Genomic DNA, 16,012 nt, shown 5'->3' on the forward strand with positions numbered 1-16,012 from the left:
GATATGATAAGCTGTCAACTCTCAGTTTGAGCTTTGTTTGGCTCACAGTACTTTTTAAAAATCTGAATTAGTCACCAACATTTAAAAATCAGATGATTTTTAAAAATATGAATTTCTGAATTTTGTTGGGAAAAAAAAGAGAAAGAAAGAGAGTTCTGATTTATTCTTTTTTTTTTTTGGCCATGCAGCATGTGGGATCTTAGTTCCCTGACCAGGGATTGCACCCATATCCTCTGCATTGGAAGCATAGTGTCTTAACCACTGTACCACCAGGGAAGTTCCTGGGCCCTTATTCTTACAAGGAACTGACATCTGGAACCCAGTAGCCACCACCCCTCTCCAGTTGGCCACAGTCCCCACTGGTCCTGTTTCACTCATTCACTTTGCCTCTTGGCCCTTGTAGCCATCTGAGATGGTGTCCATTGCATCACAACCCATCCACTCATTTTAACATAAGGGAACAGAGACCCAGAGAAAGGAAGTCATTTGGATGGATTCAGGCCGTTAGTGAAGGGCAGGGCCAGGTACACCCACAGTTTCCCTGCTCCATGTTAACCATCAAAGTAGGACAAGGAGACTGAGATCAAAAACTTTGGAGTTCCCTGGTGGCTTAGTGATTAGGATTCTGGGCTTTCACTGAGTGGCCCGGATTTGATCCGTGGTTGGGGAACTGAGGTCCCACAAGCCACGCAATGCGGCCACAAAAAAAAAAAAAGCCTTTCGGGAATTCCCTGGCAGTCCAGTGGCTAGGACTCGGCACTTTCACTGCCAGCCTCACAGCATGGCCAAAATAAATAAATAACTAAAATATTTTTTTAAAAAAGCTTGTTTAAAAATGAATTAGCGAGAGGCAGAGTCAAGATGGCGGTGTGGGTAGATGTGGAGTTAGCGTCTCCCCACAACTAGGGCGTCTGCTGGCCTCTGGTGGGGAACGCTGATGCCCAAGGAGACAGGAGGAACCCCAATGTGAACCGGTAGGATGTAAGGGGCTGAAGGGGGAGGAGAAGTGGAGGCCAGACAGGGTTGGAGCCCCTGAGGCCAGGGAGATCAGGAGACGTACTTGGGAGGGGCCTTCTGGAGGAAAGGGAGAGGAGCAGAGGGCGATAGCCTGGCCCACTTGGGCCAGGGAGCCTTGTGAGCTCCCAGGCCAGTTCCCCTTGTACTCCAAAGCCCCCTCCAGGCCACATGGGTCCTGGGAACATAGGAGGGAGGCTGAGGGGAGAATAGGAGAGGCAGATGGGAGGGACCCTCTGGGAAGAGCGGAAGAGGAGCAGAGGGTGATTGCCCTGCCCACTCGAGTCCAGGAAGCCTGCTGAGCTCCCAGGTGAGGTCCCCTGCCCTCTGAGACCAGCGGTGGGAGGCATGCCTGGGCCCCTTCTGCTCCTTGAGCCTAAGCCGCACCCCCCACAGCCCCCAAGGCCTTTTCCAGCCCTGTGGGTCTTGAGCATAGGCCCTGCCCACCACCAAACCTCACCCTTGCTTAGACCCCGCCCTCCACAGCCAAGGTCTTTTCCCCCTTTCTTTTTTTTTTTCTTTTCCCTCCTCCTCTTTTTCACTATTGTGGTACTGATGTACCTTCCAGTTGTTGATTCATCTATATTTTTATTTTTATATTCTTTCTATCATATCTGTTAGCTTCCTAGTCTAATTTTATTTTTTACTTTGTTATTGTTCTTTTTTTTTTTTTTTTGCCACCCCACATGGTTTGAGGGATCTTGGTTCACGAGCCCTGGGTTGGGTCGAAGCTCCTGCAGTGGGAGCTCTGAGTCTGAACCACTGGACTAACAGAGAACCTCAGACCCCAGGGAAAATTCATCAGAATGAGGTCTCATGGAGTTCCTCATCTCAACACTAAGACCCAGCTCTACCCAATAGCCTACAAACTCCAGTGTTGGAAGCCTCAGGTCAAACAACCAGTAAGACAGGAACACAATCTCATTCATTAAAAAAATGAAAAAAAATGAGACGGCAAAAAAATATGTCACAGGTGAAGGAGCAAGGTAAAAACCTACAAGACCAAATAAATGAAGAGGAAATAGGCAATCTACCTGAAAAAGAATTCAGAGTAATGATAGTAAAGATGATCCAGAATCTTGGAAATAGAATGGAGGCACAGATTGAGAAAATAAAAGAAATGTTTAACAAAGATCTAGAAGAACTAAAGAACAAACAGAGATGAACAACACAATAACCGAAATGAAAAATTTATTAGAAGGAATCAATAACAGAATAACTAAGGCAGAAGAATGAATAAGTGAGCTGGAAGACAAAATGGTGGAAATAACTGCTGAGGAGCAGAATAAAGAAAAAAGAATGAAAAGAATTGAACAATCTCAGAGACCTCTGGGACAACACTAAATGCATCAACATTTGAATTATAGGGGTGCCAGAAGAACAAGAGAAAAAGAAACAGTCTGAGAAAATATTTGAAGAGATTATAGTTGAAAACTTCCCTAACATGGGAAAGGAAATAGTCACCCAAGTCCAGGAAGCACAGAGAGTCCCATACAGGATAAACCCTAGGAAAAACACACCAAGACACATATTAATCAAACTAACAAAAATTAAATTCAAAGAAAAAATATTAAAAGCAACAAGGGAAAAACAAAAAATAACATATAAAGGAATCCCCATAAGGTTATCAGCTGATTTATCAGCAGAAACTCTGCAGGCCAGAACAGAGTGGCAGGATATACTTAAAGTGATGGAAGAGCAAAACCTACAACCAAGATTACTCTACCCAGCAAGGATCTCATTCAGATTCGATGGAGAAGTGAAAAGCTTTTCAGACAAGCAAAAGCTAAGAGAATTCAGCACCACCAAACCAGCTTTAGAACAAATGCTAAAGAAACTTCTGTAAGCGGGAAAAAAGGTGAAGAAAAAGACCCACAAAAACAAACCCAAAACAAATAAGAAAATGGTAATAGGAACATATATATCGATAATAACCTTGAATGTAAATGGATTAAATTCCCCAACCAAAAGACACTGACTGGCAGAATGGATACAAAAACAAGACCCATATATATGCTGTCTACAAGAGACCCACTTCAGACCTAGGGACACATACAGACTGAAAGCGAGGGGATTGAAAAAGATATTCCATGCGAATGGAAATCAAAAGAAAGCTGGAGTAGCAATACTCATATCAGATAAAATAGACTTTAAAATAAAGACTGCTACAAGAGATAAGGAGGGACACTACATAATGATCCAAGGATCAATCCAAGAAGAAGATAAAACAATTGTAAATATTTATGCACCCAACATAGGAGCACCTCAATACATAAGGCAAATGCTAACAACCATGGAAGGAGAAATCAACAGTAACACAATTATAGTAGGGGACTTTAACACCCCAGTTACATCCATGGACAAATTATCCAAACAGAAAATAAATAAGGAAACACAAGCTTTAAATGACACAATAGACCAGATAGATTTAATTGATATTTATAGAACATTCCATCCAAAAGTGACAGAATACACTTTCTTCTCAAGTGCACATGGAACATTCTCCAGTATAGATCACATCTTGGTTCACAAATCAAGCCTCAGAAAATTTAAGAAAATTGAAATCATATCAAGCATCTTTTCTGACCACAACGCTATGAGATTGGAAATCACTTACAGGAAAAAAACTGTAAAAAACACAAATACATGGAGGCTAACAGTGTGCTACTAAATAACCAAGAGATCACTGAAGAAATCAAAAAATACATAGAAACAAATGACAACGAAAATATGACGACCCAAAACCTATGAGGTGCAGCAAAAGCAATTCTAAGAGGGAAGTTTATAGCAATTCAATCTCACCTCAAGAAACAAGAAAAATCTCAAATAAACAATCTAACCCTACACTTAAAACAACTAGAGAAAGAAGAACGAAGGAAACCCAAAGTTAGTAGAAGGAAAGAAATCATAAAGATCAGAGCATAAATAAATGAAATAGAAATGAAGAAAACAATAGCAAAGATCAATAAAACTAAAAGCTAGTTCTTTGAGAAGATAAACAAAATTGATAAACCCTTAGCCAGACTCAAAAAGAAAAAAAGGGAGAGGACGCAAGTCAATAAAATTAGAAATGAAAAAGGAAAACTCACAACTGACACAGCAGAAAAACAAAGGATTATAAGAGACTACTACAAACAACTATATGCCAATAAAATGGACAACCATGAAGAAATGGACGAATTCTTGGAAAGGTGCAATTTTCCAAGACTGAACCAGGAAGAATTAGAAAATATAAACAGACCTATCACAAGTAATGAAATTGAAACCATAATTAAAAATCTTCCAACAAACAAAAGTCCAGCACCAGATGGCTTCACAGGCAAATTCTATCAAACATTTAGAAACAAGCTAGCACCTATCCTTCTCAAACTCTTCCAAAAAATTGCAGAGGGAGAAACACCCACAAATTCATTCTACGAAGCCACCATCACTCTGATACGAAAACCAGAAAAAGATATCACAAAAAAAGAAAATTATAGACCAATATCACTGATGAACAAAGATGCAAAAATCCTGAACAAAATACGAGCAAACAGAATCCAACAGCACATTAAAAGGATCATACACCATGATCAAGTGGGATTTATCTCAGGGATGCAAGGATTCTTCAATATACAAAAATCAATCAATGTGATACACCACATTAACAAATTAAGGAATAAAAACCACATGATCATCTCAATAGATGCAGAAAAAGCTTCTGACAAAATTCAACATCCATTTATGATAAAAAAAACTCCCCAGAAAATGGGCATAGAGGGAACCTACCTCAACATAATAAAGGCCATATATGACCAACCCACAGCAAGCATCATACTCTATGGTGAAAAACTGAAAGCATCTCCACTAAGATCAGGAACAAGAAAAGGATATCCACTCTCACCATTATTATTCAATGTAGTTTTGGAAGTCCTAGCCACAGCAATCAGAGAAGAAAAAGAAATAAAAGGAATACAAATTGGAAAAGAAGAAGTAAAATTGCCACTGTTTGCCGATGACATGATACTATACATAGAAAATCCTAAAGATGCCACAAGAAAACTGCTAGAACTAATCAATGAATTTGGTAAGGTTGCAGTTTACAAAATTAACGCACCAAAATCTCTGGCATTCTTATACACCAAGAACAAAAAATCAGAAAGAGAAATTAAGGAAACACTCCCATTTACCACTGCAACTAAAAGAATAAAATACCTAGGAATAAACCTGCCTAAGGAGGTGAAAGACTTGTACTCAGAAAACTATAAAACACTGATAAAAGAAATCAAAGATGACATAAACAGATGGAGGAATATACCATGTTCTTGGATTGGAAGAATCAATATTGTGAAAATGACTATACTACCCAAAGCAATCTATAGATTCAATGCAATCCCTATCAAACTACCAATGGCATTCTTCACAGAATTAGAACAAAAAATTTTACTATTCGTATGGAAACACAAAAGACCCTGAATGGCCAAAGCAATCTTGAGAAAGAAAAACAGAGTTGGAGGAATCAGGCTCCCCAACTTCAAACTATACCACAAAGCTACAGTAATCAAGATAGTATGGTACTGGCACAAAAACAGAAATATAGATCAATGGTACAGGATAGAATGCCCAGAGATAAACCCATGCACATATGGGCACCTAATTTATGACAAAGGAGGCAAGAACATACAATGGAGAAGAGACAGCCTCTTCAATAAGTGGTGCTGGGAAAACTGGACAGCTACCTGTAAAAGAATGAAATTAGAACACTCCCTAACACCATGCACAAAAATAAACTCCAAATGGATTAAAGACTTAAATGTAAGACCAGATACTATAAAACCCTTAGAGGAAAACATAGGAAAAACTCTTTGACATAAACCACAGCAAGTTCTTTTTTGACCCACCTCCTAGAGTAACAGAAATAAAAACAAAAATAAACAAATGGGACTTAATTAAACTTAAAAGCTTTTGCACACACAGCAAAGGAAACCATATACAAGACAAAAAGACAACCCTCAAAATGGGAGAAAATATTTGCAAATGAACAACAGACAAAGGATTAATCTCCAAAATATACAAACAGCTCATGGAGCTCAATATCAAAAAAACAAGCAATCCAGTTAAAAAATGGGCAGAAGACCTAAATAGACATTTCACCAAGGAAGACATACAGATGGCCAAGAGGCACATGAAAAGATGCTCAGTATTAAGGAAATGCAAACCAAAACTACAATGAGGTATCACTTCACACTGGTCAGAATGGCCATTATCAAAAAATCTAGAAGCAATAAATGCTGGAGAGGGTGTGGTGAAAAGGGAACCCTCTTGCACTGTTGATGGGAATGTAAATTGATACAACCACTATGGAGAACAGTATGGAGGTTCCTTAAAAAACTAAAAATAGAACTACCATATGACCCAGCAATCCCACTGCTGGGCGTATACCCTAAGAAAACCATAATTCAAAAAGTCATGTACCACAATGTTCATTGCAGCACTATTTAGAAGAGCCAGGACATGGAAGCAACCTAAGTGTCCATCAACAGATGAATGCATAAAGAAGATGTGGCACATATATACAATGGAATATTACTCAGCCATGAAAAGAAACGAAAATGCGTTATTTGTAGTGAGGTGGATGGACCTAGAGTCTGTCATACGGAGTGAAGTAAGTCAGAAAGAGAAAAATAAATACCGTATGCTAACACATATATGTGGAATCTAAAAAAAAAAAAAAAAAAAAGTACTGATGAACCTAGTTGCAGAGCAGGAATAAAGAGGTAGACATAGAGAATGGACTTGAGGACGTGGGGTGTGAGGGCGAAGCTGGGGCAAAGTGAGAATAGCCTTGACATATATACACTACCGACTGTAAAATAGTTGGCTGGTGGGAAGCAGCAGCATAGAACAGGGAGATCGACTCAGTGCTTTGCGATGACTTGGAGGGGTGGGATAGGGAGGATGGGAGGGAGGCTCAAGAGGGAGGGGATATGGGGACATGTGTATGCATATTACTGATTCTCTTTGTTGTGCAACAGAAACTAACACAGTATTGTGAAGCAATTATACTCTAATAAAGATCAATTTAAAAAAATGAATTAGGAAGTTGACTAAGTAAAACATCATCATAGTCGTCATCATCATCATCATCATCATGAGTATCACCTTAAAAATTATAGAATATGTATTATGTAATGAAGCAAGAATCTCAAGGAGAAAAATCATTTGGGAATTTTTTCAGAATGTGTGATAACATGAATCAATATGCTAACAAAGTGTCTAAAATACCATGCATGCACTGAATGCACAGATCACTTAGTAGGAAGAAATGAATTTGATGTTTCCTCAAAATGGAAAAAAGTATGTCTTGGAAATTAAATTAATGGACACAGCAAAATATCAGGATAAATTCAATCAACTCTAAATTGTTAGATCCAAAGGAGAAAGGAGAGCTTGGTCATTTTCAAGTCATAAATAATCCCCAAGTCTTATTTTAGGCCAGAAACTTACTAACCTTTTGTAAGTGCACAATTCTGTCCTTGGTCTAAGTTTCATACCCCAACTCTCTCCTCTCTCTCCTCTTCCTTACTTGCTCTTCCTACCTTCCCTCTCTCCTCCCCAACTATTAAGCTCTTACTCCAAAAGGAAGCTGACAAACTCATTAAATTTGAAATGTATGCAACTCATACTAGTATCTGGGATTACTGCTTCCAAGGGGATTTAAGCTTTAACGGGAGCCAAGAACCACACTGTTTTTAACGTAGTATGGTGCTTTTTTTATATATTGAAGTATAGTTGATTTACAATATTATATTAGTTTCAGGTGTATGACAAAGTGATTCAATATTTTAATAGATTACTCTCCACTTAAAGTTATTATAGAATAATGGCTCTACATAAAAAAGAACGAAATAATGCCATTTGCAGCAACATGGATGCAACTAGAAATTATCATACTAAGTGAAGTAAGTCAGAAAGAGAAAGACAAATACCATATGATATCACTTACATGTGGAATCTAAAATATGACACAAATGAACCTAACTAGGAAACAGAAACAGAATCGCAGACATAGAGAACAGACTGGTGCGTGCCGGGGGGAGGGGGTTGGGGGAGGGATGGAGTGGGAGGTTAGGGTTAGTAGATGTAAGCTTTTATATATAGAATGGATAAACAACAAGATCCTACTGTATAGCACAGAGAATTATATTCAATATCCTATGGTAAACCATAATGGAAAAGAATATTTAAAAAGAATGTATATATATGTATAACTGTATTACTTTGCTGTACAGCAGAAATTAATACAACATTGTAAATCAACTATACTTCAATTTTTAAAAATTAAAAAAAAATTAGTGACTCTATTTCCTTGTGCTGTACAATATATCCTTGTTGCTAAGAACCACATTTGTAAGTGAGCATTTTCAAAGTATATCAAGTCAGGTAGGAGACCCATATTGTGGGTATATTTTCCCCTGTGTCCCTGAAATTGCTCCTACCCAACTCACATTCTTTTCGGGGTCCCCAGCCTCTCAGGAGGAGCAGCACCAGCCAGGACCTGAGACCAAGCTGCCCCAGTGTCCTTCCCTGGAGACTGGCAGGCCCTGGTTTCTGACCTTTAACCTACTACCCCCAGTGCCCAGGGATCCAGATTCCAATGGGACCTCCCTCCTCCACGTTGTAAAGTTTTCAGGAAGGACAACAAAACTTTGACTTGAGAAATGACTCTTGGTAAGAGCTAGCAGGACTTATCTCTGCCCACAGCTAATCATCTAACAGTGGGCAGAACATCAAAATGAACAGGAGGGCCGTCCGCCCATCCAGCTTGCTGGCACTTACTCTTTTCCAACATTTCTCCATCATTTCCTCACTTGGTCCTCCGAACAGCCATAAGTATCATAAGCCCCAGTGTTCAGAGAAGAAGAACACTGGCCCAGAGAGGTCGTGTGACTAGCCTTAGACCACGAAGCCCAGGCATTGTAGACTCTGGCAGGGATTCTGGGGCAGCCTCAGACTATCTGCCTGGCAGCCTGCCTGCTCTGTTGGATGGTTCCAAATGAGAGAGGCACCTATACCTGGAAAATTCTAAGCAGGTCAACAGCCCAAGAATTTGCCCAGCTGGTTTGTAAAGGTTGCCCCAGCCTGGAACATGGTGAATATCTACACACATATACACATCTCAGAAGTAGACTGTTGACCAGGGTAATCCAGGCACAAACCAGCACATGGCACTGCCTTATGTGTGGTTTTGAATTTCAAGTGGTTATTGTTCTTTGGTCCCATATAAATCAACATTGTTAATTAGATACGGTCTGAGGATGATTCTCTGACAGCTCAGCTAAAGGTTAATTCAGGAGGGCATGCCCAGACTGGCTCTTCTCTCTTTTCCCATCCAAAGGCTCCTGATGACAATGTTCTTACCTCATCAAAGTTTAAGCAAACAAGCAGCGGGGTAGAGATGGTGGGAACCAGTGTAGGTAAGCTACATGGAACCTGCCCTTGGGAAGATCTGAATTCTAGCCCTAGTTCTGCCTTGAAACCACCAGTAAGACCTTGGGAAAGTCCTTCCTTTCTCCAGGGTTCAATCTCCGGAAGAATGAAGTAATAAAACTGGAGTTGATAACCCCTGAATTTCCTTCTGGCTCAGACATTTTGTGATTCTGAGATCTGAAAAGGAGCTACACTGTAACCCGGCACGCTGGGATGTACCCCAGACACAGGAACATGCCCTGGACTCCAGGTGAGAGGAGTCGGGAGTTCACCCACTGACTTGCTGTTGCCTTAGGCATGTCCCCTTCCCCCTGGTAACGTCACCCTCTGACCCAAATACAAACACCATCATAGGGTAAACCTCATCTCAAAGACTCCCTGGGATTCCCTAAGAGCTCTGAGAAGTAGAAAATAAACAGGCCTTCTCCAGACTAAGTAAATACCAGAGTTGAGGAAATTCCCTGGTAAGTTTCCCTGTGAAGAGAGCATCTGAGGGTTAACACATCCCCACGAATCTTCAGATCAGTCAGGAGCTGTGTTCAGGGCTGGAGAGAACAGACCAGAGCTCAAAGACACGTCTCTGTTCTAATGGAGGCTACTGCTTGATTAGAGAGAGGGAAATGACCTCCACCCACTTCCCAGTGAGACTTTATCAATAAATCTGCAGCAGCTGTAGCTGTTGAGAAGCTGTTGCATACGGGGAGTGACATTCGGGATAACTGGGTCTACCAGACAGCTGAGGGGCAGCCCAGCACCTGGTACAGTGCCTGACTCACAGTGGGCCCTCAGTGATATCTGTGGAGTGAATGAATGAATAAGCCCTTTAGGAAATCTTATTTTAATTTAACACATTTTAATGTGGACTTTCCTATAGTGATACTTCTCTGCAGATAGTGTTTTATAGAAAGATCTGGCTCCAGGGAACGCGGTAGCTGTTAGTCTACGACCTTGTGCAAGGAGCATGACTTCCTCTGCAGACCAATGGTGTAATAATCTGTCTCTCACAGGGTTGTGATGAGAAGGAAATGAGGCAATCATGCAGAAGCTCTTTGCAAACTGAAAAGTACTATGTACAGTTGCCATCCTATCCTCCTCTGTGCAGGATCAACACAGAAAACGATCTGTTCCTGATCATTTAAGACCATTACTGCAAGCATCGGCCATCACAATGTTCTTTAGCTACAGCTGGAGGTGGACACGTGGACACTGTCCTGTGTAGCAGAAATGCCCTAACCCCAAACGACCCACTCCACAGAGATTCAGTGGGCCAGTGGGTTGGGGCACAACCCAGGCATCATCTGACTAAAACACCCTGGGTGATTCTGATGTTTCAAGAAGCTATACTTAGGCATCGAAATCAAACATATTTTTCCCCTTGCCCTGGTGAGGGGCAGCATGGGCAGCTGTTCACCCCTCTTCTCTCCAAATCAGTGGAGTCAGGATGTTTTCTGTTTCATGATCACCGTGTATCATCAACTTCACCTTGGCACTGTTTGCTGCTCACCACCCGAGCACCAGTCTCCTTGCTGCTTCTGCTGATAACCGCAATTGTTCTCACCCCTCCGTGCTCACACCTTTGCCCCACCCTCTTTTTCTCTAGGTCCTGTGGCGTTTCCTTCACTCCATGACTTTTGTAAGTGAAGATTGGCCTTTGGTAGATCTCACCAAGCTATCCCAATGCCCTTCTGCTTCTGTCTGCTGAGCAACCCCATCTCAGCCTGAGCCAGTCTGGCTCAATGGATCTCCTTCCAGTACCTGGGGGATGAGGGGTTGTTTGCTTGTGTTATGGCCTGAATGTCTGCGTCCCCTGAAAATTCATGTGTTGAAATCCTAACCCCCAGTGTAATAGTATCCAAAGGTGGGGCTTTGGGAGGTGATAAGGTCATGAAGGTGGAGCCTTCATGAATGGGGTTAGTGCCCTTATAAAAGGGAATCTCAGCCCTCCTACCATATGAGGACACACTGAGAAGTCAGCAGTCTGCCACCTGGAAGCCTGTTCTCACCAGAGCTCAACCAGTCTGGCACACCGACCTCAGATTCCTAGCCTCCGCTCTTGATAAGCTACCTGGTCGGTGATGTTCTGTCACAGCAGCCCGAACTGACCAAGACTATTTGACAGGTTGGTTTTTTCTGGAAGGCTTTGAAACAAACAGTACATGCGAATGAATGCCTGAGAGACTCAGAGGAAAGAACTGATTGATGTTTGTAGGCGTTTATCGAGAGAGAAGCAGGATAGGGCTTTCACAGATGGAGCTTGAATGGTTGGCCAGACAAATGTGGCCCCACTTCCTCTAGGAAAAATGCAAAAGGACTCCCAGCTGATGTCGACAACCCTCCACTAATTCATGATAAGAATAGAAGAGTCACGTTTACAGATCCAAACTTTCCTTCTTTCATAATTTAGCTATCTTCTTCCTTCCCAGTTTTTGCCAGAAAGATGAACAGCCCAAAGCAGACGAAGCTGTTGTTAAAGGCAGAGCAGGTGCCAGAGAACAAAGGCGAGAAGCACCCAGAGACAGGACAGAAAGAAGGCTTCCTCGGATGCACCTGCCCTGGTGTCCACTCTTGGTTTCTCTGTGGGGCTCCTGCTGGGGGTGGGGCACTGTGCCCTCTCAGTGCTGCCACCCAAATCATTGGTGGCTTCACTGAGGGGGGACTTTCTTTCAGCAGGACTGTCTTGGGATACCTTGGTCTTGCAGATCAGGTCAGTCACTGCTTCACGGAACACGTGGAAAATGCAGTCTCTTTGTCTTCTAAATGTATTAGTTTGCCAGGGCTGCCTTTTCAAAGCACCACAACCTGGGTGGCTTAAACAACAGAAATGTAGTCTCTCATGGTTCTGGAAGTTACAAGTCTGAGATTGCCAGCAGGGCCAGTTACTTCTGAGGGCTGTGAGTGAAATTCTGTCCCATGCCTCTCCTCTAGCTTCTGGTGGTTTGCTGGCACTCTTTGGTGTTCCTTGGCTTATGGAAACATCACCCGATGTCTGCCTTCATCTTCACATGGCGTTCTCCCTGTGTACGTGTGTGTCTGTGTCCAAATTTCCCTTTTTTTTGTAAGAACACCAGTCATATTAGGTTAGGGGCCCACTTACTGCAGTATGACCTCATCTTAATTGAACTACTTATATCTCTAATGATCATACTTCCAAATCAGGTCACATTTTGAGGTATTGGGGGTTAGGACTTCAATGTGTGAATTGAGGGGGGACACAATTCAACCCGGAACACTATAGTATAGTTGATCTGGTCCTCTTCGTGAACTCAGATTTTCTGCATAGTGTGTGGTGTGGAGGGGCAGAGGGATATTAGAGGCATATATATAGTGCAATCCAGTAAAAGAATTCAAACAACCTCTCCAGAAATGTGTACCTCTCTAGAAAAAAGAAAATGACTGTGTCTCTGACATCACTCCTCCCTGCCCCATCCTAAGATGACAGATGGGTTTGTGGCAGAGGAAGCTGCTTAAGCCACCTTATGGCTGCAGGAAGAGTCGCATCTTCTGGCACGATGGCCTAAGTTACTCTCCCTTCAAGGCACTGTCCCCCCCTCTTCCTGGCTGCTGCTTGTCTAGCTGGCATTTGAGGCTTCAGGCAGCAGCTGGTAGAGCTCAGTGTCCGTCTCCTTAGCTCTCAGGGTCCAGGTGGTACACCCCACTCTCGTCCTCTCCACCGTCTCTTCCTGGAGCTACAGATGCTCTAAGGTCCTGCTGCAGCTCCCTTTGGTACTTGACCCAGATGATCTATCCAGGGACCCAGACCTACAGGACCACTTGCCCATCCCCTTCTCCACCTGAACTTGTTTTTCAAAAATGTGTTCTTTTATTTTTAAATAACACTGAAAATCTTTATAATCAGGTCAGTAGCCATGTTTTTAGTTCACCACCCAGTCACATTCAAGGGGAGGATATATCAGTCCCTGGAGGTTACAATACTCCAGGAAAGATCTAGTACTCTCCCCAAAACCTGGAGGAATTCTGAGAGAAAAATTACCAAGAGCTGGAAATGGCCTGTGCTTTCTTTGGGGGGCACTAAAGCAGCTCGGCCCTTCTCTTTCCCTTCTTCTTTCATCATTGAACCACTTCTGCTACCTGCTGCCCCCTCTGGTTCATTTTACCTTCCCTATTGCCCATGTGGCAGAGCTCATGTGGCCACTATTGGTTGCCGGGGAGGGGGGACAGCCAGAAAGGCAGGAAGAGAGGCAGAGATGAAGTTTCTGATTCTCAGGGCCCCTCATTCATGTCTGCTATGGCCCCTGGTATCTCTAACTGGGGCAGTAACTGCAAAAAACCTAATGTTTGTTGAACCAAGGATTTACAGTATCAACCAGAAAATCAAAATATCATGTGTGCATGTGGCCTGAGGCACAAATGCAGCACTCCATCAAACTTCAAAGGGGGATTAATCAAGGCATCCAAGAGGCAGGAATGAAACCACAGAGGCAGGAGGGAACAAGTGTGTCCACTCACTGCTCATCTCCCACAGTCTGGCTCTCTAGCCCCATCCACCACCAGCCCGCAAAACTGTTGCCTAGGGACTTCCCTGGTGGTCCAGTGGTAAAGAATCCGCCTTCCAATGCAGGGGATGCGCATTCAATCCCTGGTCGGGGGACTAAGATCCCACATGCCCTGTGGCAGCTAAGCCCGCTTACCACAACTACTGAGCTCACGCACCTCAACTAGAGCCTGCGTGCCGCAAACTACAGAGCCCACACGCCCTGGAGCCGGTGCGCCACAACTAGAGAAGAGAAAAAAACCCGCATGCCACTAGAGAGAAGCCCGTGTGCTGCAACAAAGACTCCGCATGTTGCAACAAAAGATTCCGCATGCTTCAACAACGATCCCACGTGCCACAGCTAAGACCTGACGCAGCCAAAAAATAAATAAATAAATAATAGATATTAAAAAAAAAACTGCTGCCTAGGTTGGACCTAGATAGGACAAATTCCATGACCACATCTCCATTGTACTTTCCGTTGAATTCTTTGCAAGACTGAACACTCTTGGTTACACTCATACTAGCTAACATTTATCCTAAGTTTATTACAATAAGCAGCCTTCCAAGGTCTTTTCACTTTTTGTCTCAATGTATCATCAGAAGAACCCTATGAGGAAGGTGCTGTTATTTGCCCAAACTTACAAAGGAGGAAATAGAGGCACAGAGAGGCTGAGAAACTTGCCCAAGGGCACACAGGATGTGGTGGAGCTAGAAATTAGACTTGGGCATTCACCTCCAGAGATCATGTTCTCCTTGACCTTCCCAGAAAGAGGGAAATGTGTTTAGGTCTTTGATGCAGACTTTGAAAGGCAAGTTTTGTTGGGATTGACATATATACACTAATATGTATAAAATGGATTACTAATAAGAACCTGCTGTATAAAAAAATAAATAAAATTCTAAAATTCAAAAAAAAAAAAAGAAAGGCAAGTTTTGGGGGAGTGAGGGTGGCATAATGTGTGTCCACATGTGCAAGGCTGATTTTTTTAAATTAATGAATTAATTTATTTATGGCTGTGTTGGGTCTTCGTTTCTGTGCGAGGGCTTTCTCTAGTTGTGGCAAACGGGGGCCACTCTTCATTGCGGTGTGCGGGCCTCTCACTATCGTGGCCTCTCTTGTTGCGGAGCACAGGCTCCAGACGCGCAGGCTCAGTAGTTGTGGCTCACGGGCCCAGTTGCTCCGCGGCATGTGGGATCTTCCCAGACCAGGGCTCGAACCCATGTCCCCTGCATTGGCAGGCAGATTCTCAACCACTGCACCACCAGAGAAGCCCAAGACTGATATTTTTTTAAAGAGTTTCTTGGTGGATCTTGGTTCATTTCATGGTGGGATGAAATATATGACTCATGTGGCCATGTCCTTCCTTCTAGTAAAAAAAAATCTTCATTCTGGAGTCCTGGTCTTCCTTTCCCTTTCTCAGTTCACTGAGAGTCCTTAGGATTCTATTTGCCAAGTATGGCTTTGGAGGCCACTATGGGCAAATGCTACTGTTATTCTCTACTCCACTGAGACCCATGCTCTCTGAAGTCCTTGCTTCCCTAACACCTGAACCAGGGTGTCAGTGTCCCCTGCCTGATGTCACCATGTTGCTGTGCAGACAACCCCTGGGGCAGGGGGCAGGTGAGGCGAAGCTTTACTGCAAAGGACTTGAAAATCCATATGCAAACCTGGTTCTACTATTCAATGTATAAATCCTTGAACCATAATCCTTACAAACTAAATAAATAGTATGTCTCACACATATATTTTAAATGTATGCAGATATTGCTGTCATCAAAAGGCAAATTCACTTAAAAACCTGAGTGATTTTTGGTGATAATAAGTAATACTTTCATAGCATTTACTCTTTACCAGGCTCTATCCTAAGCAGTTTACATGTATCAACTCATTTAATCCTCACAATAGCCTAGAAGAAAAGTACAATTATTATAATTATCCCTATTTTATTTATGAGGAAACTGAGACACAGAGAGGCTAAGTAACTTGCCCAAGGCCACATAGCTAATGAGTGGCACATTCAGGATTTGATCACA

This window comes from Balaenoptera physalus (assembly GCF_965194825.1).
Source record: "Balaenoptera physalus genome assembly, chromosome: 12".
Lineage (NCBI taxonomy): Eukaryota > Metazoa > Chordata > Mammalia > Artiodactyla > Balaenopteridae > Balaenoptera > Balaenoptera physalus.